Source organism: Poeciliopsis prolifica, unplaced genomic scaffold (genome assembly GCF_027474105.1).
Source record: "Poeciliopsis prolifica strain line A6 unplaced genomic scaffold, Auburn_PproV2 SCAFFOLD015, whole genome shotgun sequence".
Taxonomy (NCBI): Eukaryota; Metazoa; Chordata; class Actinopteri; order Cyprinodontiformes; family Poeciliidae; genus Poeciliopsis; species Poeciliopsis prolifica.
Window position 1 is genome coordinate 3,703,317 of NW_026562390.1, and position 26,397 is coordinate 3,729,713.

Below are 26,397 nucleotides of genomic sequence, written 5' to 3' on the forward strand. Positions count from 1 at the left end.
GTGTTTGTCGCACAAATTATTCAAGAACTGCATTGCAGATCAAAGGCTGGCTAGACTCACTGTAAAGCCCATTTAGGATTGCATTGTGACTCGTGTTTCTGAATCAGAGGGTTTTCTTAATGACATAGAGATAAACACCATTGTCAGAGCCATTGTGATGTGCTGATCTTCTAGAGATTTTAAACTCATGCTTAGACAAATCCAATTGTTTCACAAGAAGCCTCACTCAGAGCCATTTATTAGCAAAATTAGGTCGGAGCTGAGGCTGTTCATGAACACTGGCACAGCAGAATATGCTTTGGTCCTGAATCCAAGGTGATGAAAAAAATTATTTAAAAAAAAATATATATATATATTAATGGCACTCCAGCAGAAAAAAGGGTGAACGGAGGCCACCGCGCTGTTTCGGAAACTTTTCAGGGCAACTGTGATGCAAAGTGGTGTAGCCAAAGGTCAAGTTGAGCGTCCCGTAGTTTTCTAATCTTGCCTGGTCTTTTTTCAGTTCATTTTATCCAATAAACGAATACCTCACAAACCAATTTTTCAATTCACAACTGCTTGTTAGCGACTGATTTTTAAGTATGTATGTTACATTTCCACATGGTCTGAGGTCCAGGGAACCCAAGTTACACCCAGTGCATGCCACCATCTCAAAGAAACTTTCCAGTCTGCACTACTCAATTTTCTGATTATTATAATGTAATTGTGGCAGTTAATGGGCAATCTCATATTTCATGTAGATTTTTTTGTGGAAAAAATATCCAAGTTTGAGGCCATATTACTTCTAAGTAGGCAATTAAAACAAATTGCTTCTAGTAATGGGGAAATATGGTTTCTTGTGATAAGTTCCACATGGACTTTTTCTTTTCTTTTTTTACATTCTGTCAGAATGAGCTATAACTCGAAGACGTTTTTTTATTCTTTTATTTTGTGGTTGGGAAATAGCAGTGATATCCACTCCTAACACACAAACCACACTTTATTTGGTATTAGGAATGTAATAAATAAATAAATAAATTTTTCAGTCAAGAGGTGTAAAGATTTGCAGTTGATGCAGGATAATAAATGTATTTGGTTCAATACAACACAATAAGATAAGCTTTTATCAATATTTTTTGGGAAAACTGAGAATCAACATTTTTACTTCATAAATAGAGTAAAATCTTCACAATTCAGAAAATAGACTTTGAAGAATCTGAAATCTGCATAAAATAATACAGTCCAGATTGGGCAACACTATGGATGGCAGATTTTTTGTTGTTTTGTTTTTTATTGTCATTTTCTTAGTGGCAAAAAAAAAAAAAAAAAAAACATAAAAACATTTACACCCTGTTGTTGTATTTTCACAAGCAGAACAAAGGTTTAATCAATTTTAAACAGTTTGTTAAATAATCTCTGTTTATAGTTGACATCGATTTTCAGCTAAACTTGTTCCACCATGGCAGAAATAAATAAAAACTTGCTGAAGCTCAACAACTCATGTCGCTGTTACAATATATAAATTGTTTTTATCTATTTTTCTTTCTTTTCTATTGCTTTATACTTTAGTTTAGGGATGAGAAGAAGCTGCAAAGTGAATGTAAACCTTTTTTAAGCTTGGGTTCTGAAACGATCTCAGCAATCATAGTTGGCTCTCCAAAATGTGACAAATAAACTCACCAGGAAATCTGGCAAACTACTAATCCCACTACAGTCATTTCTCCTGATATTTTAAAATACCTTCGGTATTTAATTGAGTTATGGAATTTTTGATTGAAAAACCTTGACATTGACAAGATTATAGCATAGACTGTTATTTAAATGCCTGTATAACATCAGGATTTTTACTAAATTAAGTGAAAACATGGAATAACCACTAGTAAGGCAAGGCTTATAAGACACTAAGTGTTCCTAATCTCCTCCGTGAACCCCAGATTAAGATATTTTAATTATCTAGAATATAGTATGCAAACCATTGACAAGCAATACATTATAAATACATTATAAATATTAATATTTATAATTTATACAATATAAATAACAGCCAGCCAAAATATAGGCTGGCTGTTGAACTGCACATTCTGAAGTTAGTTATTATTATTATTCAAACAAAATGAAACTCCTCATAAAACAAAGAGATTGTTTCTTTTATTATTTATTCAAAACAGTAAATTTGTGATTTTTTTTTTTACATATTGAATCCTAATTTCTTTTGGCTATTTTTTCCCCCCTTTTCCTCACTTAAGCAAAGGAGCAATTTGATACTTCCCAGACTTTGTCGCTCAAACTATGTGGGACCATGTAATGTCCATGACCAATAATGCAACAGGAATGTGTTGTGAGGAAATCGAGGAATTTGTCATGGGGAGGGAAAGCTGAACGTGTGGCAGAAAATTGATGGACCGTTCAACATGCCTTTGCAATGAAATCAAAATTCAGTCTTCTCTCTCAAATAAACATAGTAAGACTTATACATTTTGTCAAACATGTATCCACATATATTGAAGTCATGTATTGGATGCTTCTGTGTTTAGTTTGTAAAAGTTAAATAAGTTTCTTTAACTTAGCATGAAACATAATGGAGGCCATTTGAATGATTGGGAAGAGATTGTTGCAGGTTTTTTGAATGAGTACTTCAAAAAGTACTCCAAAAGTGTCCGTATTACATATACATGCAAAAACGACATAAAATAATATGTTACTAAAACTGAGGTTCTGGTTTTGGCCTTTTACTAACTCAGCCACAGCAGGTGGCTGCAGAGAACAATCAGTCACAGATGGAGGAACTGAAAGCTGCATCTGGAGGAAAAAATGATAAATTGATAGCATGACAACAGGCCTTAGGCTTTGTGTTTATATGTTTTTATGGTTTGTAAAAACTAACTCTTAAAACAGAATAAACTTTTTGCTGCAATGATGTGAAGGAAGTAGAACATTTTTTTTTGTTTGCAAGTAGTGATACATATACATATTGATATGTTGCACTGTGCACAATTGCATTAAATAATATTTTGCTTTCACATGTTATCATGGACTTGGTTATCCTTAGTACAGGCTGCTAAAAATAAAATATGTACACAATAAGACAAAACTTTAATCAATAAAATGTCAAATAGTTAGAAAAACAAATCGACACAAAAAAGCTAAAAAGAAAAACAAAAGTCTTGCTTTTGAAAAGCTGCAATGAAACACCAAGAGCAGCACTGTGGCAGAAAATAGCATGATGCCCCTGCAATGACAAGGGAAATAAAGTAAATGAAAACGTGCACCCCTCTAAAGAGCAGAATTGCAGAGAAACAGATGGTGTGTTCAGCTGGTGCTTGGACCCGGGTTTTTATCCACTACACATTAATTTGTTGGCTGGAAAACTGTGAAGCTTTGGGTAGTCAGTTTACGTCTGGTGTCCAGCTTTAGATTTGCCAGAGTTGCTTCAGTAACAGCAATCTTTAGTTTCCTGGCGACGTCACTGTGAGATACACGCATCTCTGTCTTGTTTTTGTTAGAAAACCTTCCAGTCTAACATCTCAGCTTTCTGAAATGTTTGTTAAATGATTCCATTCCAGAAAATAAATCGTGCAAGGCTAACAATATGCTTTCATACAAAGCAGATATCCATGCACACATCCATGGATACATTTGTCTCTGTAGTCAGTTAAAGATGAATCTTAGAAATAATGTTATATTTTATTATAGTGGCATAATCTTAAACTCAAAACTTTAGAGGACTCCAACCTGAGCACAGCTATTAGTGTTGAAAACCCCTAAATTAGAAAATAATTGCTATTGACGAGTTCAGCAGTGGCACAATTATTTGTACATCCAACAATCGTGTAACAGAAGACTTTTTTATCTTTTATACTTGACTAGTTGATATGAGTTTCCAGGACTTCATTTTATGTAATCAATGCCTGGATGTTTCTTTGGGCATTAATATGGAACAATTCTTGGTCCCATCGCTCTTAATACTTTGTACAAAGCACAAGGATATAGCATTCAGACAGAGGGACGTTTGACATCTGCAACCCACCCAGTGTCTTGCATCTTGTCTTATGCACCACCTGGGGTTTCTTGTCAAAAAGCTTCATGATATTAGGGATCACTGTTTCTAACTAGGGGAAGTAGCTAACTGACCATGGAATGGTGGATTCCAGCCTCCAATTTGTTACATATCAATGCACAAATGTGAAGTAAAATGTATGTTTATACAGAAAATTTTAAATATGTGTGTGCCATCTTTTTAAAAATCATTCATCCTGATTAGAAAGCACTTCTTTCTTATCTCTGCTACTTATAAAAATAAATGTATTTTCAAAAGACAAGTTTTAAATTCAGCATATCAATGTGTTTGCATACAGTGGTTTAATTTCCACACACTTGAATTGTTTGTATGCCAGTCGATGTTCATGTGTCAGTGCAGCTCCACTGAATGCATACATTTATTTTTTAGTAATGACTGTTTGGATGTGTGATTGCATAAAGATGATCCCGGAGTTACTTAGCATATTTACCAGTATGTTTTGCAGTATGTCACAGATCTATGACAGGGTGACTGTTAGCTGCAAGTCATCTGTCTTTACAGGAGCTACAGGTGCAAAGAGATGCTGACACTGCTCACATTGTCTCACGTACTCGAGAGGGATTTTATTTTGTCTCTCTAGTCCTGACACAGACATGATGCACACACGCTCGGCAACTCAACAAGACAGTTAAAAAAAAAAAAATCTCACAGCTGCATACTCACAGAGGGAGACGAACATGCCCACAAACATACAAATAAACATGCCGCCTTGAATTTCTGCTCACACATCTGGGATGCGTATGAAATCTCAGGCACCTCGCCAAGGTAAATAGAGGAAACTGCCAGGTCTGACATTTTTTGGCATTAGGAGATGCTTTTCAAGGTGACAGCCATCACTTGCTGTAGGATGGGCTTGCGTGTTGAAGCTGTTTAACAGTCCCCACATTCGTGTTTGGTATCTTTGCATGTGGTTGAGTGTGGGTGAAAGCATTCGTACTTTCATGAGTCGAATGTGTTTAGGATGAGAAGATAGGTTTCACCATTTAGATGATGTCTACAACAAAAACATCAACATTAGACTTAGACTTAGACTCGTACTTTATTGAACCCTTGGAAAGACTCCCTCAGGAAATTGAAGTTACCAGCAGCTTACAGGCAGAAAAGTGGCACACAGTGCGCAAAATACAAAATAATACAGCAAATACAAATTCAGTACAAAGGTACACACTAAATGTGAGTAGCCAAAACCCTAAGTTAAGCAAAAATAAGCAAGGAATAAGAACATAAATAAAAAATATATAAATACAACACAAAAGAAAATATAGGAATTTGGCGGATAGATTGACCAGTGATATGGTATTGCACTATATGGTTGAGAAATCAGAATCCAGTTGAACTCTCTTGTTTTTATATGTCATGTAAATTTAGCTTGGAATTTGATTTGTGAAGCACATTTTAAGGTTAGAACTTTGCTTCAGACAAGGCAACACTGTGGTGAACTGTCTTCCACTAGTCCAGCCTTTGAGTACAGTTATAAAGGTGTCACAGGTGTAAGTAGATTAGTTGCAATCCCCTTGGCAGCTACCTTCAAAGTTCTGACTTTTCTTTCATTGTAAAATGCCCATGTCAAGTGGAACTAATAGGTCAACCTCCCCTCACATTCTGAAGAGATTAGTGTTTTATGAGTAAAAAATAGCATACCACCACAACATAAATTCTTCTTTCTTTTCTATAACCATGGTTTTTGAATTTATATTTGTGAATATGTGGAAACATTTTTGAAGCTATTACATTCAGCTCTCTGTGAATGAAGGTATTGATTTTTGTTTACAGCCAAATCTAACATATAAGTTTCTTCAAAATCGTTTTTCACTTTTTACTTTGAGTGGAGTCAGACTTCACTATTCCAATTTTGGCAAAAATTTCTGCAACTAAGGCCTCACATTTTATACTTGTTTGCATCAAAATGACAACACAATTGCCCTTGATGGAACTGGGGCATATGCAGTATGATATGCAACACACTGATCTTTTGTCTCTCAGGTGGTCCTTGTGTCTACTGTTGCTCTGAGGAGTACTTAGCCATATGATCCTATCCTCCTTTGTTCTTCTCACTTTTACTGGTAAACTTTTAACACATACTCAGTACATTTGCACACTACTCCCACGACCTGGACAAGGCCTTAAATGTACAATATACCTATCAGCTTATTGGACCTAAGTGTTTTAAGGTGGATAGTTTCAGCTGGATCTTTGCAAATGCATTGTTTTCAGTCATGTCTGTCCTCTATTGCTAAATTTCTCTTGTATTGATCAGATTCAGTTGTCAAATGAAATAATGAAGCCCATTAAGCTTTTATTTACCTTGGCTCTCTTCCCTGTTGATAGATAGAAACTAAGAGAAAATTGGCAATTTGTTTTAGCTGATCAGTCATTCTCCCAAGGATTCATTCAAAATGAGTAGATGATACTATCAGACCACAAAACCTCTTTGCAGCGCAAAACCTATGCCATAATGTTTTTTTTTTTAAATCTTGGCATGCATGCTGGTGCATCTAAAATGCATTTTATGTGGGTCTAAATGTCAAGAAATAAAATCCATTATGTGATACATTTTGCATCTCATCACATTTATTAAACATGCATGTCATTTGTGATACACTCCTTGCTAAAATGCATTGCATTCATGTTGACATAAAAGGTAAAACAGCTTCTATTGCTAATAACTGTCTCTTTCTTTTTATATAATGGAGATATATTGATCTAAGTAGCCAGCAGCTGATTTAGCTAGAAAATACTCCCCTTCAGGCTGCAGTGAAATTGAATCTTCATCCATGCAGACAAAGTGTCTGCATCACAAAGCACATGATTAATTAATATCATTATACAATAATTTGTAAATTTAATTTCACACTTGGTGACATTTAACATGTCAAAATTATCTGTGGGAGTAAGTCTTTAACTTGTAATCAGCTGCAGTATTAAAAATAGTGTTAGTGCTACAACTTTATTTTCTTATAATTCTGTAAGCTATTGAAACAGCAGATTCATGATAGTATGACATATTTGGTGGTTGATGACAACATTGGCAAAGATGGTGGAAATTTCTTCTTAGATAGTAATGTGTGCATATATATATATATATATATATATATATATATATATATATATATATATATATATATATATATATATATATATATATATATATATATATATATATAATATATATATATGAATGAATATATATATATGAATGCTTGGCTGTTACACAATGATTATTCATAACCAATTCATATCCAAATTTTAGTTTAGTTTTCTCTCACAAAAATTTCAAAGACACAATGAAACCCTACTCTTTTACAAAGTAGCTCCATGAAAAGCAATTTTTTTAATGTTTTTAATTTTCCATCTCCCCACTTTTCCCCTTTCTCCGTTCAAGCTTCTCTCCCTGTTCCTTTACTACTTTTCTTTCCTCCGCCTGCAGTGGCTGCCCAATAAAGGATGTTGTTAATATCATTAGGCAGACTTCCTCTCAGGCCAAGCGCCCAGCCCACTCCCTTTCAGCCATAATCAAGCGTGCACACTAACTATCAAAGTAGACATTGCTAATAAACTACCACAGTGGCGTGGAAAAACACACATGTATGGTCCTTCAGAGAAAATACTGTCGGCTGAGCGCAGTTAAATAAAGGCGCGTGTGGTAGGTGGGTGTGGGCCGCCTGTAAGGGGGTTTGTCCAGACACAACTAATAAAAGGAACTCCAAAAGCAGGCCCAGTCTAATGCAAATGTCCTACTTACGTATATCAAATTAATTAAGACTGAGAGACATATACATAAGCAGACATGACTAATGACGTGATCTCTGAGAGGAGGCAAATACTGCCAATTCAGAAGGTTTAAATAAGGAAAAGAAACATAAGAGCAACCATAGCTTATAGTTGTGCAACAGTCATTTGCGGTAAATTGTCCTTAAAATGGAAAGCAAAGTGAGAGCAGCAGGGTAGGACTTATCTCCCTACAATTTAAAGCTAAAGTCAATATATCAGAAGTTAAACATAGTTTAAAGGGCAATATGAAATGCAATACAGTGAGCATGGAGCAGTACATTTAAAAAGGTGGAAGAGGGGAGAGAGGCAAATGACATGAGCCTGTTGAAATAGAAATATATATAAACAGGCATTCAGATTCACAGGTTATTGCCAAGCACAAACAATATTATTTGTGAAGACATATCAGGCAGGTCATGCATTGTTGTTTTTAGTTATACTTCATTATTTTAATAACCTGGTTAGCACAAAGACTCCGCTATTTATCCAGATAAGTGACAAAGCAGTTTTGTATGAGTGGATCATTTTAGTTTTGTTGCGATGTAAATGAAAAAAGCTTCTGAAAGAGAAGTGAAATATTTTCTATGATGCTAACTAATATCCTTCACAGTCGTTGGATAAGTTTGATGTATCTTTGAAGTTAAAGATTTTAAGTTAATATTTAAGAGATTATTTGGCTTGTGGATGCACTGACAACCAGTCCCAAACATATTAATTTATTGTCCAGCTGTTGTTTAAGCAACAAACAGTATTGCAGAGAATGATAAAGCTGGACTGTTATTTGTTTCAGGCTACATTTGTTCTTTCACTCTTGAAAAAGAAGGCTGACAAATTATTACAGGGGTTGATTGAGGTGTTGGTATGCCATATTAGGTGACTATGATTACCAGACAACAAACCCCCAGAAGAATAAAACAATATTTCTGACTTTTTGTTCCTGATTCCTAGTTAGAGTATAAAGATATTTGGTTTCACAGAAAAAAAATAAATAAATAAATAAGTAAACGTTTTTCAGCATGGACAATTTAAACCAAATATATCAATGCACAGCTTTTTTTTCGTCCTTGGAAGGTAGTTAAAAGAAGCTTCAGGAGTCTTGGATAATATGTGGTGACTGTTGAGCTCCATCTGTCATGCTTTATTTACTGCTTTCCACGTGTACATTAAAGGAAATAGAAAGGGTGACATTGATTAGGGTTTAGACATCTGGCTTTTATAGATTAAAAGCTCCCAGCTCAGAGAGAGGCACTCACCCTTCCACTTGCGCAGCCATGAAAAAAGCAATCCAGACAATGGAAATCATATACTTGGACAGGTGTGGACAAAAATGGGCATAAACAATAACACACTTTACAGAATGCAGCTTCATTAGAGTGGACAAAGACTCTCAACATAAAAATGCATGGACAGACACATCACACATGCAGACAGCACTGCCAGAGGCGGAATCCCAAGCTTTTCAACAAGCATACATATTTCAGAACTAAGATAAATAAATACATCAGATAAAAATACTCTTAAACCTGCAATGAATTATTCGGTCTCTATTATAAACTAGGGACTCCATGCTGAGATTGATAAATATATAAGGAACTTTCCAGTTGATGGAAAATGATACATTATTAATAATGTGCCTCACTAAAAGACTGGTGAACACTTTCTGTGCACAGGGGTGATGAGAAGCAAACATTAAAACAAATGAGAACTAATGTTCCAGCTGAAAAAAAATACTGAACCACTGTCTCTCTGAAGCACCACATTTGTTTAAGTTGCTTTGTTTTAGAACAATCAAGGACACAGGTTAACTCCCTCTCCTCACCTGTTCACTAAGATTATTTTCCAACTGCACTTTTATTTTTCCCATGTGCAATGACCTTTGTCTTGCCTGCAAAAAATACCCTAAGTGTGAATCCATTCAACCTGTCCCCTTTTATTTCCTCTAATCTTCACACTATGTTTTTTCTAGGATGACCTCAATCACACAAGTGGCCTCAAAGGTGTTAGACTCATGAGTGTTACCTCATTCTCATTTCTACCTACCCTTACTTCTGGTCGACAGACATTTATAATTGTCACAGTCTCATCTGTGGTATTTCTGAACCTCTGTTTCTAACTCAATTTCCTAATGTTTCTTTTTTCTCTACCAGGGGCTGGAAGGCACTTTTTCAAATTAAGAAAGAAAGAAACAAAAAAAGTAAATAAATAAAACATAAAAAAAAAAAATGGGCAAGCTTACAAGTTTGAGGCCACCACCCCAGCTGTGACATACAGGACTATCAACATCATGTTCTGTTTGGTTGCTATAGAAGGGACTGATACAATTCACATAACCAGAACGTTGGATCATCAAGGAAGTTACATCTTGACTACAAAAGGTCTTACAGTGGACAATGATCCCAAACGTGGTGGCTGAAGGACAGCAAAGTAAGTTTTTTTTTGACTAGGCATCAGAAAATTCTGATCTCAGTTCCATGACAAATGTGTTAGCAGAGACAGGTTGTGTCTATATGCACAGAGTTAAAATCTCTGTTGAAGTGCTCTTAGTCATTAAATCTGGGGCCGTCCTCTAAATGCTGTTGCCCTTTTGGCCCTGCCCTTTTGGCCCCGCCCGTTGTTGGTGCCACGACAGCCATGTCAAAATACATGGGTAATAACTCCTACATCTTGTTTTCATTCTTTTCTCAATGTTTTTCTCTGAACATAGCCCTGTGTTTCTTTTTCTTCATCTCTTGAGTTGCCATTGTAAGTCCTTAAATCCATCTCTTAAAAAAAAATAAATAAACAACTTGTGTTGTTACCCACCTTCCCTTAGCTGCCTGAGTTAACTTCTTTGGTATTCATTGTCTCTGGTATTCTTCAAGTCTGCCAGAATGTGAGCCTTCTTGCCTGGTATAAATCTTATTTTCTCTCCTGTGCCTGACCTCCTATTATCCAAAAGTAGTGACCATAGTCTGATGTTATCCACAGTTGACCTCTCCTTGTCACACTTCTTAAATTATCAGCCTCTCTCTCAATTCCAAGGCGAAAGTGGCACTCTAACTCACTTTCCTCATTTGCCACATTGTGCTTGGAAACAGGACACGGGCATTCTGAAAACAAGTGCTATCTTCCTGTCTTTTTTTGTTCCATTTCCATGCTTTGACATATTTTAAAGCATGTTTAAAAAAAAAGAAAAAAAGAAAACCTTTTCACACCTAATGCTGAAAGGTTCAAAATTGTCTATCTGGAAAATTGATTTCTAGATAGGTTTAAAAGGCCACAACAATTTGTGCTGAGCAAGTCTATTTTGTCCAATTTTCTGCCTCCATTGATTTGTCTTTGATCACATCCCACTTTAAGTGTTGACAATAAGAAATAATGAGCACTGTAATATTAAAAGAAATTTGAACCTAAGCTTGATTACATGAATGCCTTGACAAGTAAATGATGATAATTATATATATAGCTGACACTGACATTGACCACATACATATATATGGTCAATATTTTCTCTCTGCCTCTTCTGATCTCCCACAGATTACTTGAGATTGAGAAACCATCTATAATATTCTTACTACACTTCATCTAAAATACACCACACTATTTCATTTCTAAGGGACAATTACTACCCACATGTCTACAAAAACACACTTGCAACTCCACTGAGGACTTTCATACCCATAAATGTTTGCTGTGTAATATTATCTGGATTTCAAATCCAGTTCAAATTAAATGTGTGTGAACAAAGACAAGACAAAGTTGGTCTAATTCATAAACCAAAGTATTTGTTTTGAACACTCATATAAATTATTAGTTTATTAACAGCCTTGTGCTGTGTTACCCCTCATATCCATCAGCTGAGGCTTTGCTCGGTGTATATTAAAAATACATATTAAATCCATATTAACTTCAAACTTTTGAGAATTATTTTTGAGAAGTTGCTCAACATTTTATAATGCAATTCTATTTGATATTATAAATCAAACAAATACAAACAAGATTTATGGACAAGATCTAAACCATAACGTCCAGTATTATAACTAATCATCTTGAAAATTAACCATCTTCCTAAGTCTACAACTGTAGTTTCACCTGCAGACTGAATCAAATGCAAATAATTTTACAAGGGTGTTGCTTTGATGATGCTCATGAGGAACAAGAAGAAAGACATTGATTGCTTTTCATGTCTTGTGTGTAAATCTCTTCACTCCATAGTGGGCCAACTTACAATGCAGTCTCAGTGGCGGACAGCTACAAGAAGCACAACACTTCATGCATCCACTCTTCCCAGAATGCTAATGACTTGCTCCTATAACATTTCTATACTGCATGCATACAGCTTTGGATTGCACCATTGCCTGGAGGCAGTTCTCTAAACATGTTCTTCTCATGATGTATTTGTACTCCATTTTTGCATGTGGCTAAAGAAGGTGTTTTATATACTTAATGAAGCTCAATTTCAGGACGGAATGCAAATATATCTGAGCGCAGGTCTCTCACATGTGCAAGTAAAATGTTGAATAGTTCTCTAGTTTTGTCTGGTATTTGTGTATACCACGTCAAGCGCTTGTTTTAAGGAGGGGCTTAGAGTTGCATATTTTTTTTCTCTCTATCTGTTCCTTCATCCATTTCTTATTTTCTTCATTCTGAAACCGAGAACAATCAAACCAAAGGATCTCCTGCAGCAGCAAGAATTCCAAAGAGGTGAATGAAGTTCCGTGTAAAGAGAGAAATATTCAATAGGATGCACACATAAGTGAGAATGTAAGTTTCCCAACAAAACATGTAAAAATGCTGCTTCTACAGGGTGAAAGGAAGAAACATATGCAATGCTGGACAGATAAGTGAAAGAAAATACCCCAAAATTAAAAATAAATGTTCAAAAAATAATATACCTAAACCTTATTTAATAACACTCATTACCACAAATACACATTATTAGAAACTTTTCACTGCTTTGACTATCTTAGCAGTTATATAATAAACAATAAGTAATGACACAAGGGGTATGCTGAATATCTATTTGCCCTCCCCATGGGACAAAGAAACCATGTAGGGTTCCCACAGATAACTGAAATAATTACAAAGTTTCCCTCTAAGCCACATTTCGCAGCCTATTGAGTAGAGAAAAAATGGTTGTAAAATCCATATCTTGGAAATGTATGTAAGGCGGCTTAATTGGGGCCAAATTTCAACAAATCGTGTCATGTTTTTACACCTTCAGGTACAGTTAGATAAAAGCACACAGCAAGTGGCATTTTCTATCGAAAGTCACAAAGAATAAGACAGAGAAAGCGTGGGAGCTGCGTCTCACCAGAGAGGAGCGTTGGCTTTTTAATGTCTCACTGTTTGGAGGCTTTCTGCATCTAAAGCCCTCACCTGCATTTGTTTCCACAGAGACATGCAACATTTCTCTGTTCTGTGTGCATGTTCACACAAATGTGCTCATCGAAAATATCTTTTCATATGTTCACACCTTAGATGCAGTTGGAAGGCAATGCACAACAAGGATTGAAAAAAAAAATGAAAACCAACATGCCAAGATGGAGTTTTCAGCATAAATCTAACTGAACATCGACTGAATTTTAAAGAAAAGAGCTGATAAATGTAAAGTGAATTTGAAAATGCATAAAACTGAAAAGAAAGAGCTTAACTGATGCAAATCTCTCAAAAAAACTGCTTTGTTCAAACTTAACACAAATAAAGATCAGATGTGGGGTTTCACAAGGCTATATTTTAAGCTCATGTTTGTTCAGTATTTACATGCTCCACATAAATCAGATTACGAAGTTGTTTTTAACTGTAATGATTACACTCAACTTTGAAACATATTCCAAAAAACCTAACTGCACTAAAACGGTTCTTCAAAGCATAGACTAAAGAGGATCTGTGTGCAAATGACAATAACATTTTCAGTAATTATACATGATTTCCTTCCACTGCACAAATATGCACCTATTAGCTTTGGATTATCACATAAAATTTAAATGAAAAAATACAATTTGAGGTTAATGTTTGAAAAAAAATCAGAACAGGAAAGAGAGAAATATAGTATAAATAGAAAAAGAATATTTTTTTGTTGTCATTTTACCTATACAAATCAAGTGGGTACATTGAGATATGCTAAACCCACATTTTTTCCAATGCAAGACATGGACTGTACCCACTCTCACACAGATGTACTCAAACAATGAGGAGAAAATCTGACAGGCAAAAGTAGAGAAGTATTACACATTTTTATTCAAGCCCACCCCTCATTAAATGTTCATGAGAATTAGTTCCCAATCATTTGTTACCATTATCTTTGCTCCGACATTTCCCCCTTCTTCCTTTTCTAATGAGAACTACCATTACTTTGAGTAACTGAAACTGTTTCAATAAAAAGAAATAAAACATCCAATTTCAGGATCAATGCCCAAACGTCTAGACTGCTTTTAGCAGCCTGAAAAAATCAATATGCAGTTTACAGGCATCTCTGTGTGCTGCTTGGTATACAGGCATATGGGCACACAGATGCTCAACATACACTCACAAGCACTGCTCTCCTTTTCTGTAGACTGTGTTTCTTACACACGCACACACACCTGCCTCTTCCCTTTCAGTGTTTCTTCCAAACCAACACTGTACAGGAGCTGGTCTGAACCACATGCCCAGGAATATGGGCGTACTAGAAACGTACATTGCTTGTCACATTTGAACTGTCAGCCTGAGCGCTTGTCTTCTTGTATCTACTTCTCTGTGCATTTGACTTTTTTTATTCAAACTTTTTTACCTTCTGCCTATTCATCGTGACCATCAATCTGCCTATCCTCTATAATCTTCTTGCCTGTGTCACTCGGAGATGTCCCCCTTTTCTCAGCCTGTCTTTCCGTCTGGCCACCCCTCCCATCTGCGGACTCTTTCTGTCAGTCTTTCTACTTGCACACCCTCCTCCTCTTCTTTCCCCTGTCCCCTCATCCCTCCTATCAATCCCTCCCACTCCACCACCAACTAGGCATGAAAACGGTGCTCCATTAAGAGCACCGGGGCTAAGCCCAGACTGACACATACTGCTTTGATCAGCCGTGAGCTGGGCTAAACACTCCACCAAACCCCCAGTCTAAGGAAGCATAGTTGGAAAGGCGGAGCAGAGGGGGGTTGCATGTTTAGAGGAAAGCAAAAGTAGCTGGAATTAGAGGAAATTTTGACCAAGGAGATAAAAACTTGTCCACAAGAAAAGAGAAGCACAGCTCTGTAAATTAAGGACATGTCCCACAATTACACCATTCTACTTTCTTCAAGTTTTTGTTGATTTTTTTTTATTTTTAGCATCACTTGATTCCCACCATGTTGTCTTAAGCCTTTGTTTTTTCTCCCTCCCTTCCATCACCTCCAGATATCCTCTGAATGCACCACCGACAAATCACTCAAGTGCACAGCTCAAAACTCTGAGGCTAACGGAAGCGTCTAATGTGAAAACAATCTCACATGAGATTGCTGAATATCAGAAATTTTCATGACAGCTCATCTGACTTCACAAAATAAAAAATAAAAATACAGCAGTTACAGAAAATTTAGAAAACATGACATTGTGGCATAATGTTTGAATTTTGTCAAGACTTTTCTAGCTTTTTTTCTCACGTTCCTTTCTTTCTTTTCCAGGATTACAAGGTCTTCACAACCCCTTTGTGAGTCTTAGTATCTTAGTCATTAAGATATATATCATGTGTATAAAACTCAGTGTAAGTTCATAGAAATTTTGCTTCTAGGTTGTGCTTTGAGATTATAATGTTTCATACTTTTAAGTTATGATTCAAACTGATGTGCAGGTCTGCCTTCAGGATTGTATAAAGAGTAGATCAACAGGTAACAAAAAAAAATACATTTTTGAGAGGTTTCAGAATTGAAACAGACAGATACTAAACCCGCAGCAGTAAAAGGACAAAAACTTTGTCTTTTTCTCCCAAGGACTGAGGAGAAAAGGGATTTCCGCTCACTGCTAATCAATCAGGCTGTGATAATGGCTCCCATGCCTAGCTGTCGACTGGAAGGGTCAAGGCATCCCGTGACCCAACGCCCAGGGCCCAGGGGCCAAAGCTCCTCTCAGAATAGCACCCCAGGACAGACTCCCTGGGCTAATTGTCCAAGCCAGTGTCAGCCTTTTCAATGTCCCCCTCCACAGCCGTCCCCCCTCTTTCCACTTTCTCTGTCATTCCTCTCTTTCTTCTCTCCCCGTCTCCCTACCCATTATGCCCTCCTCGCAACTCTGCGATCCTCTCCGTTTCAGCGTAACTGAAGAATCTATACCAGCTACATCAGCATACAGGAGCGAGTCAGGAGACAAAAATACTACTTACAGCTTGGGCAACACAGACAAACAGAAGGTGGCTGGAGAAAATCAGAGAAAGTTAATGCAATCCCAGAGACAGGGGAGGAGAGCGAGAAATTGGACAGCATGTCAGAAAAACACAAGTGACAGGAGCAAAAACAACACAAAGACAAAGAACACTGAGAGAGGGAAGAAAGAAAAGAAAAATGTAAAGGACATAGTGGGACATATGAGTAGAGTCACAGAGATGCTCATCCCTTTTATCGCCAGAGTGCATTGGCCAGTCTATCCACTTCCAAATGGATATCAATGAGTTTCAGGAAATCTGCTCAACATCATTCTGACAGAGTACGAGTCTGAATGCAAAAGACAAAACACACACACAGAGAGCAAGAGTCCGAAGCCGACTCTACTCCAGTTCTGTGCAAAGACATTCCTGTCATTCCAAGCGCACACTGCTCATTAACATCATTAGATCCCACAGACAGAAGGAGAGAGTGATTAAGAGGGAGACCCTGGTTGCACTAGCTCTGCATCTCTTCTCACTTCTGTCACCCTTCTTTCATCCTCCTTGTATGTCTCTGCACACTTCCATCAATCAAACTCACTTTCTCCCCTCACAGTCTCTGTCAGGATCTCGGCCAAAGAGCGCTGAAGTGGAGCAAAGTCCCCCACATCCAAAAAATGCAAACATAAGAGATGACAATTGAAATCAGCTACTCACTGGGAATCTTTAGATTTTTCTGTATTTTCTTTTTTCCTGATCTGTCACTCCTTATCCTCTTCTTCAGTGGGGAATGGGAGTGTGCTATCCTGGCGAGAGTGTAGTGTCAGTCCGATAGAGGGAAGTTGCCTTCAGCGTGCATGAGCATGTGTCAGTGTGTGCGTGGAAGAAGGCAGAGAGAGCGTGAGTATCTGTCTCTGTGCCTTGCACTGCTCTGACTGAGAGAGCTGAGGCTGTTTTAAACAGGCTGCTCTCCCCATGTGACCAGCCCAGCCACAGGCAGGAATACATTACAGAGACACACACACACTCGCTCTATCTCCCCCTTCTCTCTCTCTCTCTCTGTCAAACGTACACACACCATGTCCACATTGCACCCCCTAGCCACGGCTCAGGGTATTGGAGAGAGAGAAACTCTCACAAACAGACATAGACAAACAAATTTACCATGCATGCCATTAGGCATTAGAACAAATTTTAAAAGTTGGACTAATCTTGCCAGATATGCAACAACTTCTTCTCAAACAAAAACAAACATAGCAGAAGATGTTGTGATATTGGTTTGAGTGATGGAGGTTTTGGCCGGTTAAGAAATTCCCTTTAGATACAATCAAGAACTGTATAATTCACACTTGAATCAATACTGTTATTAATAAATAAATGTTACTAATAAATACGTATATATTCATAATGGGGAGCTTATTTTGTCAGAAATAGCAGTACTTAGTTTTTTGTCCTGAGATTTGTTGCAAAATGTATTTTTTATAGACTTTTGTGCGCTTTCAAAATAAAAGTGGACAAACATAGCTTAACTTTTGTGCTTATGAAAGAAAACAATGCTTGTCGTGTCGCCACAAAGGAAACAAACTGGAGCAGTGGCTACAACAGATCCCAGGAACAACATCAGACATCTCAGTCCAGAAATGTGCAGTCCTTGGCACAGCCAAGATACTGCGCAGAACCCTCAAGCTCCCAGGCCTCTGGTAGAGGACCCGAGCTCAGAGGATAAGAACCACCCGCGGTGGGTGAGAAGGGATTTTTTTTTTTTTTTATATATATATAGAAATTATGAAATGAATTAGTAAGAACAAAAAAGGAAAACTGTGATTGACAAAATAAACTCCTTTAATTGCAAAGTCACATTTATCTTAAGTCATATTTGGTATATGTAGCATTTTTCTAAATCCTGAATTTAACAGTCACTTAGCAGTGCTATAAAATTGCATTAAGTGGCTGGAGAACACATACAATTACAACTTTAATACATCTAGCTGATTTAAAATTATTCATTTCAATCCTTTCACTGATTGAAATGATATAATACCCCAAAGATAAAATATTGTTAATGAAATATTCAAAATGGAAAAAAATTATGTTTCAAAACAAAAGGAACGCTGCTCTTCTTATTCTGGACCTCGGTCATACCAAAATCTCAAATTTCCAATAACTAATCAGGGCAATTGCTATTTCTCTGCTGGACCTTTTACCTATAACATACTGACTCATTGGTTTTCTTTTGATCATGTATTTTAATAATTATTGTCAGACTTATCTAGTAATTTATATTTGGTAATAGAGTGCCCTTTTGTTCAGGTTATACTCTTGAAAAGGATATTAATCACAAGGGACTTCCTGGTAATACAAGATAAGTAAAAACACAAAATACTGTACTCAAATTTGAGCCAGTTCATCTAAGCACATTAATATGCATACTGTATCTATAAGCTGTTTCCTTCCTATGATTTAGACTCTTCAGTGTTGCCTATGGTAATCTATCACACCTGGAAGCACTGACCTTTTCAGTAATGAAAACCTTTTAAAGTTGCCCTTCTACTTCAAGAAATATGTCTGCATAAGAGCTCCTATACCTTACAAGAAAAGTGAAACATGCATTACATAGAACGTTTAAAAGCCACAACTGATGCAATCTCAATACCATAAAGTTCTCACATGGAACTGTGACATGAAAAATATACAGATGGTCTATTTTGGTTTCTTCCCAGGTACAGAATGGACAAGCAATGAAACAATAAGTACGCTTCATTATTCTTTCTAAAAATTGCAGCACATACAATATTTGGACTGCGTGCCAAGAAATGGATGGATGACCACCTCCTAACACATTTTTCCTGGACTGTTCAGGAAAAATTTCTGGCTTCCGCATATTGGACTGAAATAAATATCTTCCAAAAGGATCAGACTTATTATTATAAATATTACCAGCATATTCTGTTATTTTCACAACCATGTCCAATACCAAATAAAGGCCAAATCTTATCGATAAATCTAAATAACAAAGGAACTTTCAAAACAAATGCACATTTCAATATTATCAACAAATTATTAGTAATGATGATTGTTTTTACTCTTTTTCTTTTTTTGCTGTTGATGATCATGTGCAACCAGTTGCCCTCTCCTTATGTGTACTTCCAGCAGGGTAATGCCCCATGTCCAAAAGCTAATGCCATATCAAACTGGTTTATTGACCATGACAAAGATTTGCAATAGTGGCTATTATTGACAGTAATGAGACAGGAAATTAGCAGAGAAAGGTGGTAATACAAGACTCAAGGCTGGGAAGCACATTTCAAAGGGCTTCGTTGAAGATTACTGACCACAAAATATGGGGTGAGGTGTACTGGTACATCACAAACTTCCCCATTGTGTGTTACTTTTGGCATCACATCACTGTCTTTATTTATTTGTAATTTTCATATTTAATCGTCATCTCATTATCTTGATTATAAATTTCAGTGTTCTACAAGGGCTTCGAAATGGTCAGACAATTAGTGGAATTATGGAATAATTACATTTTGCGAAAGAGACCATCCTTACCGACACCCACTGTAATCTCACAACTCATTATAAAAGCTTCTCATTCAGTAGCTTCTACACAACAAATCCTCACGCAGTCCTCTTTCACCTCTGATTATTATCCTTGTTTTATTTTCCAATGCCTAGGAGGGTTAAGGCTTGCCCTGCTTACTTTTCCAGCAAAATAGACAAATTATTCAGATTTGTAAGGTCTAGACATAAGTATTTTCTTTCAGTTTCCAGCACCTGGGAAGCCATGGTCGGTGAATGTTCATTAGCGCAGAAACTGCAGTAATGTCTGATGTTAAATAATCTTGCTTTTTTTGGTCGTTGCTTTTAAATCTTATCTGAAATTGCACAAATCCTCTAACAGTGATTTTCATATGCAGATAGCATGGCCTTTTAGAGCTGCAGCGGTATTGTATACACATTTTTTCTAGAGTTCTAAAAAATTCTGTGGCAGCTCAGTTCATTTGGCAATCACATTGTGCAGACTAAATTGCCAAATGTGTAGTTTAAGGTATGCTGCAACATAATACATGTCATCATGTCTTCCTATGCCATTAAAGCAAAAGTCAGACTTGCAATAATGTGACAGGGGTATAAACGTGATATTACGGTTCTATGAATCTCAAAGAAGATATCGTTTAAACATGTTCGCTGTCAAATTTCTCTACAGATTTTCAGCCTTTCGTAAAGGTCATCCAAAAGTAACTCTCTCTGGGATGTGAAGGGCAGCTTATGAGCATTATGGATAAATAGTAGTTGTCCAGTACTACTTGGCTTCAGGGAGTTTGCACCATCTTTAATCCAGGTAGCTCAGAGACGTCTGCAGGGCAGTTTTGTGAATGAGTACTGTGGAGCAGAACCAAAATTAGAATACAAGCTGGAGGGACTTCACCTGACAGATGTGACAGGAAGGCAGATACATTGCAACGAAAGACGAACAACCTTGTTTATTAGGTTATTTAACTTATTGCCAAACTTCAGCCACCGATGTAGGCTATCCATATTATATTCAGCACATATGTTACAAAGATTATTTTGGGCAATTTTCTGCTTAGGTTCTTTGCTAGTAAACATTTCTATAAGTGCCTATTAAACAACTAACTACCAAGTCTGAACACACTTATGTGGACACAAAGGCACACATGAAATCAAAATAATACTCTTGAATTTCTTAAAACCCTCTTTGCAGAATTTTTCTCCCTACACAAATGTGTTGACCTCCTCCAGTTGCCAACTTAGTTCAGGAGTGAGAAAGCAAGTGTGACATTTGTGACAGTCAGTTACAGACTTTATGTGGATGCTGTCTCTGCTGCAATTTTGTCGGCTTAGGGTGCAATGGTGTGTTCCAAGAAGGTGGCACAGGCTTTATTTAAAGAGAAATCTTACCTATAGATCAATTTAGAACATACAAACTTAATGCTTTGGCTTAAACTAACCTTTAATGGTGTGTCCAAACTTGCATTCTGATATATATTATGTTGTAATGTTATTCTCTTTTCAAAATCATACCCGACATGTTGCTTTTATTCTTTCATGCACGTTTGAGAAATCAGAGAATCTGGACGAGAGGTTCAACTGCACTGGTCTGTGATCTGTAGTGTTTGAAATCCTCAATAAGTCTTTAACATGCTGTCAGGTCCCAGGAAGTGAGATGCATTGAGTACAGTATCCAGTTCTGAGATTATGCTCAGATGATCTCCTGGGAATCATTTCTGATCGATCTAATTACCAGAGTTCTGAGTATGAAGTAGAAAATGTCTGCTGTGATGTTTCATAACCTGCTCTAAATTAACAGATTAGCAGGTGTCCTTTTTAGTCATGAATGGGCTGAAAAATGGAAATTCAATTACTGGTGTATTTCCAAAACAGAATTTTTTTGTATGAGGCATTTTTAATGAAATGTAGATGCATACACAAAATAATTTAATCCATGTCTATTTTAAAATAATAATAATAATAATAATAATAATAATAATAATAATAATAATAATAATAATAATAAACATTTTTACAACTTGTACATTCATATGCCTCATGGTCATGTTCTGCAAAATAGTGTGTATTTATTTTATCTCTCACTCCTGGAGACTCGGTCACTCAGGAGGGCAAAAACATATTACAGAAAAGTTGAGCAATAAAATTTGCTGGATTTTTCTTTAGTAATGCTCTGGAACAGTTTAAGTAATCTCATTTTATACTTCAGCACATGGAGCAAAACATAGTTTTAAGAAAAAAATATTTGCATGTGTGATTCAAATTTCAAGATTCTATGTGAAACAATTTATAAGCCAAAGTATGGAACAGATAAGAAGGGGAAGACAGTGCTGGTTTTTAAATGTTGCATGTTAATCATTTTGATACTTGCCTACATGTTTGGCTCAAAACACCTTGTTCAAGTTGGGCTATTTTCTGAGAATTCAAGAAAGATTGAGGGTCCTAAAAATCAATCAACACCAGCTGATGTGTTTTCTCAATCGGGATCTCAATAGGGATCATGTGACATGCATGTGAATCCACATGTTAATGCAAAATGTTATAATGTTGCAGTAAAACAAGGTAATCAAAGTGATTCACTTCGCAATCAAGGCTTAAATGTGGATTTGTTGAGATGAGGGCTCTGGTTTAAAAGGTAGCTCTTTGAAAAGCTGAAAAAAGTAATTTAATAATACAAATATATTTGTATTAATGTGGAAAGAAATAGTGCTTTAATTTATGTACAAAAGGGTACTGCTTCAAAAATAGACAGTAGAAGTTTTAAGATAGATATATATATATTTTTTCCTTCTAGAAAAGTCTTTGATCAGGGCATTTTTTTTGTACTACAATTGGCTGATAAAACACAAATCAAATAGTGGAGGGCTGTGATAACTGGTTGTGATATTTTACTGAACTATATTATGTTTTGTCCTGCAGGTACAAACTTCAAAATGTTTCACATTGGATTTTTTAATTTTTATTAAGCACTAGCAGGTTAGGCAAACCTGACTGTGGGTCTTGTTGACTTAGCAGACAAACTTCACTCAACAAATGGAGAGGGGAAAATTACATTGATTAGAAACTGAAGTAAAGGCATCAGAGATCATCATTCCTACAAGTCATAAATTGGACAGGGTGTGACATAGCCCCACCACTAAGACTGTTAGCAACCCCCCAAACTTATAGTATATACATGGTGCACAGGTATCATGTCACTGTATGGCAAACAACAACCCATCTATGTCCAAGACCTCCCAGAAAGGCCAAAGAAACAACATCCCACCTGAAGGCATCAAACCCCATCCATAAACAACAATGTGGCCCACAGCTCATTTAGTGAATAGGTGGTCCCCATGCAACACATGCCCCACAAAAGTGCTACAAGCAACCAGCCCCTCATTCAAGTTGCCACCTACCCAGAGAGGCCACCCTGGTCACACTAAAACTGACAAAGGCCACCACTCCTGAAAGTGGAAGGAAACAGCTATAAGTAAACGTGGAAAAAGAAAATTTTCTTAAATATTCTAGCTAAAATTCTGAATATATTAAAAAAAGTTCAGAACCAATAAATCTGAGTCCCTGCTCAAGTCAAAAATATTAGATGGCAAAATCAATGGACTGAAAACCTCCTAAGGGCACTTTAAAGCTGCCAAGATTCCTTTGAAAATAGAAGTGATCGCTGTAAAATTTAAAGATGCTATATGTGAGGTTTTCTGAGAACACAGCTCAAGGAGACATTCCTCAAAGAAAGTTAAAAGTGAGCTGTAAATTACTGCTTGTGTCAAAAAGTTTGGCATAAAATATCTTTTTATTTGATAAAATCAGCACAAGCTCTGAATTTTGTGGCTGTCACAAATTTCACAAAATGCGGCTTTCGTGGGTCATTGACTTTATCCTCTGGATACAGGTGAGTAAGTGGCCTAATCACAGCTGCAACAAAATGCCTCAAAACTTTTATTGGAGTTGGAGGCAGGATCATGACCATTTTTTTTTTCCAAGACTCCAATTTACGGTGAAATATTGTCCTTGATATCTGCAGGAAAAGCTCCTGATAGGTATCATTGATTATTCTTAGCATACTTTCATCTCATTTGAGAGTGTAAGGCTATATGAGTCTGAATTAGTCAGTTGACTTACTAATTGAGCCTGTGAAAGCCGTTGGGGAGTATATTGAAGATTGAACTCTTGTCAGTGTGTGGCATTTTCTGTTGGTATTTAAATCAATATGCTGACTATAATGGAAAGATTTAAAACATGGGTGTCTTATCTGTTCCTAGAACTGTGATTCTGAACAGCTTCCCAGTTCCCCAGCTTCATTGTTTTTTTTTAACGACTGGAACCAATTAGACTGATGTATATATTAATTAGCAACATAGTTAGTGTAAGGCAAACTAGTAAATTGCTAAAATATATATAAAAACAATACAATGACTATTCTGGAAAACAAGAAATAAACATTGATTTTAAAACCTTAAAATGCCACAGAAATCTAGTAAGAGCTCTACTTAGATATATATATCTCAAGAAGGTAAAAGAGCCATTAAAACAAAATAACCACATCTTGACAGCCACAGTGGACATGTTCCGTTGCAGAAAACCAAACATTTAACAACAGAAAATATTTGGTGAAGAAGGCTGGACCAAGAAGACATGAGCCAGATCGTTCCCAAAGTGGTCAGGTGATAAGTAGGTAAGACACTGCCATTCCTGGCAGGCCTGTCATGAATTGTGTGAAGTCTCACACTTGCAGCAACTTTCCCCCACAGTCAAAAAAACAGAGCAGACACACACAAAAACATAAGGAATGGGAGGACAGCAAACATCTTGAAAATGCTGTGACATGAACTGTATTTTGTCTTTCCAGACCAGAAAAGTCTCCTGACAGTCAACAATTGATTGATTAATTATTTACTGGATTTTGCTTCATGCTTGTGTATGTGATGCCATGATAGCAGCAGCAGATAAGAATAGTATTATTCTCTGAACAAACCACACTATGTAATGGTTAAAAATTACAGGGAAGCCGCCAATATTAATGGGGGCAAGAGATCTAAAGAGGATCACTTCCTCTTTGATAGACATTGGTGACAGGTTATTTAAAATGCAAGTCACCTTCCTAACAGTTCCAGGTCTCGTGTGTTGCATGCAAATCTGTTTTGTGGTTGACATCTTAAAAATTAATTTGTCTTATCTTTTGTTTCTAACTGGTAAGCTATTTTGTTGGGTAAGTATTTCATGTTTTCATTGCTTTTCATTTATTTATATATTTCAAACTGGTTTTTAAAAACAAGAAAACAAGTAATCAGTCGGAGAAGAGAAAACATATCTAAACACAACCAACAAAATAATTAGTTTACTTCTACTTTTCTGTTTGAAAAAGAGTACAAAGAAGTGGACACTCATTTAATCTTACCCCTTATGTATATTTAGTGAAATATGTATACTTGCCAACTTGATAATTATCAAAAATTGTCATTGAAATAATGTTATGGTATTCATATGCCTGTTTGATATTACATAAACAAATTCATTATAAACTGAGTGTCATAAGACAAGAAAATCTACAGACCCAAAAGAATAACAATTGTGATAATGACAATTATAAATAACAACTGGACAATACATAGCAGATAGTTCATTTGAAATCATCGTAAAGTACTGAATTGTTTGTTGCTTAAAACACACAAAAATAATTAACTGAGATTTTTTTTTTCTGTTTTTTTTTTCTTTTAACCGTACCTGCCCACCTCATCATGCCATGATTCAGTCTTCTTTCTGACCATCTGGGGTTTATATGAGCAATAATGAGACTCTGCTGCTGTTACTGCAAGTGTGAGAGGCTAACTTGCAGGCAATTTGGTTTTAAATTACATTTTTTGCTGACCTCTGACTCCCAAGTTGTGTGTTACATGCCCCATGAGTGGCTGTAAATGGATTTGATTTATCAACATCCACAGACTGCAACTATTACACTAAATAAGCAAGACACTGTCAGCTTTGTAAAACTTCAGTTCAATGAGGCATGCAACAGCACTTCACAGAATTTCTTAAGCACTCCAGGAAAAGCTGAATATGCTGTACAAAAACCCCAACAATGAATGTCATGAAATTCTGAGTGCAATATAAAAGACTGGCAGTTTTATTGTGTGTGTGTGGTTACATAACGAGAATGTATAGTTTCACCAGAGAAAAGCATGCATCCTGGATAAAACATACTGTTCTTGAAAACTTTACCTAAAAAAATGAACCCCAATGTCCATCTTTCATTGCAGTCCTTGATGATTTCAGTAGACTTGCATCATCTCTTTCTGTGTAGTAAATATCCCATGTTTGTTTGTTTGTGTGCGTGGTGGTGGTGGGGGGAGGGTATCTTAAGGAGCTAGAGCAGTTTTGTTTACTCATAAAAAGTGTTATGTGTCCCTGCCAATGTGAATGAAACCAAACGCATTCATATGGAGTGTGCTGAATGCACTCTTTGGCGTCACAGAGGCGTGTGTGTGTTCTACAGTAATTCTGTGAGCAACAGCAAGTTAGTCTATGATAAATATTCAGTGTTTATCAATGTGTCTGTGGGTGTTAGCTAAGGTCAGGAGATAGATCCTGCACATTCTTCTTTGAGGAATGTGCATGTAAAGCAACATTATGTCTTTGGGTCCTGCTGTCCTCACTTCTTGGATTTAAAAATCTACTGATCAATGTCCAGACAATATTTATTTGTTCTGATAAGATAAACAGAAAAAAAATAATAATAGTTTGCCA

At 36.4% G+C, this 26,397-nt stretch overlaps 1 protein-coding gene across 4 annotated transcripts in view; it reads right to left on the reverse strand.

Annotated features, from left to right (window-relative positions):
* Window positions 1-17,056, reverse strand: part of cntfr (ciliary neurotrophic factor receptor) — a 224,472-nt gene extending 207,416 nt beyond the window's left edge. For all 4 annotated transcript variants that reach the window (XM_055040732.1, XM_055040729.1, XM_055040730.1 and 1 more), the window contains exon 1: window positions 16,840-17,056. The gene's annotated coding sequence lies outside the window, so the exon portion shown is untranslated. The remainder of the gene's footprint in view (window positions 1-16,839) is intronic.
* Between the last annotated feature and the right edge of the window lie 9,341 nt (window positions 17,057-26,397).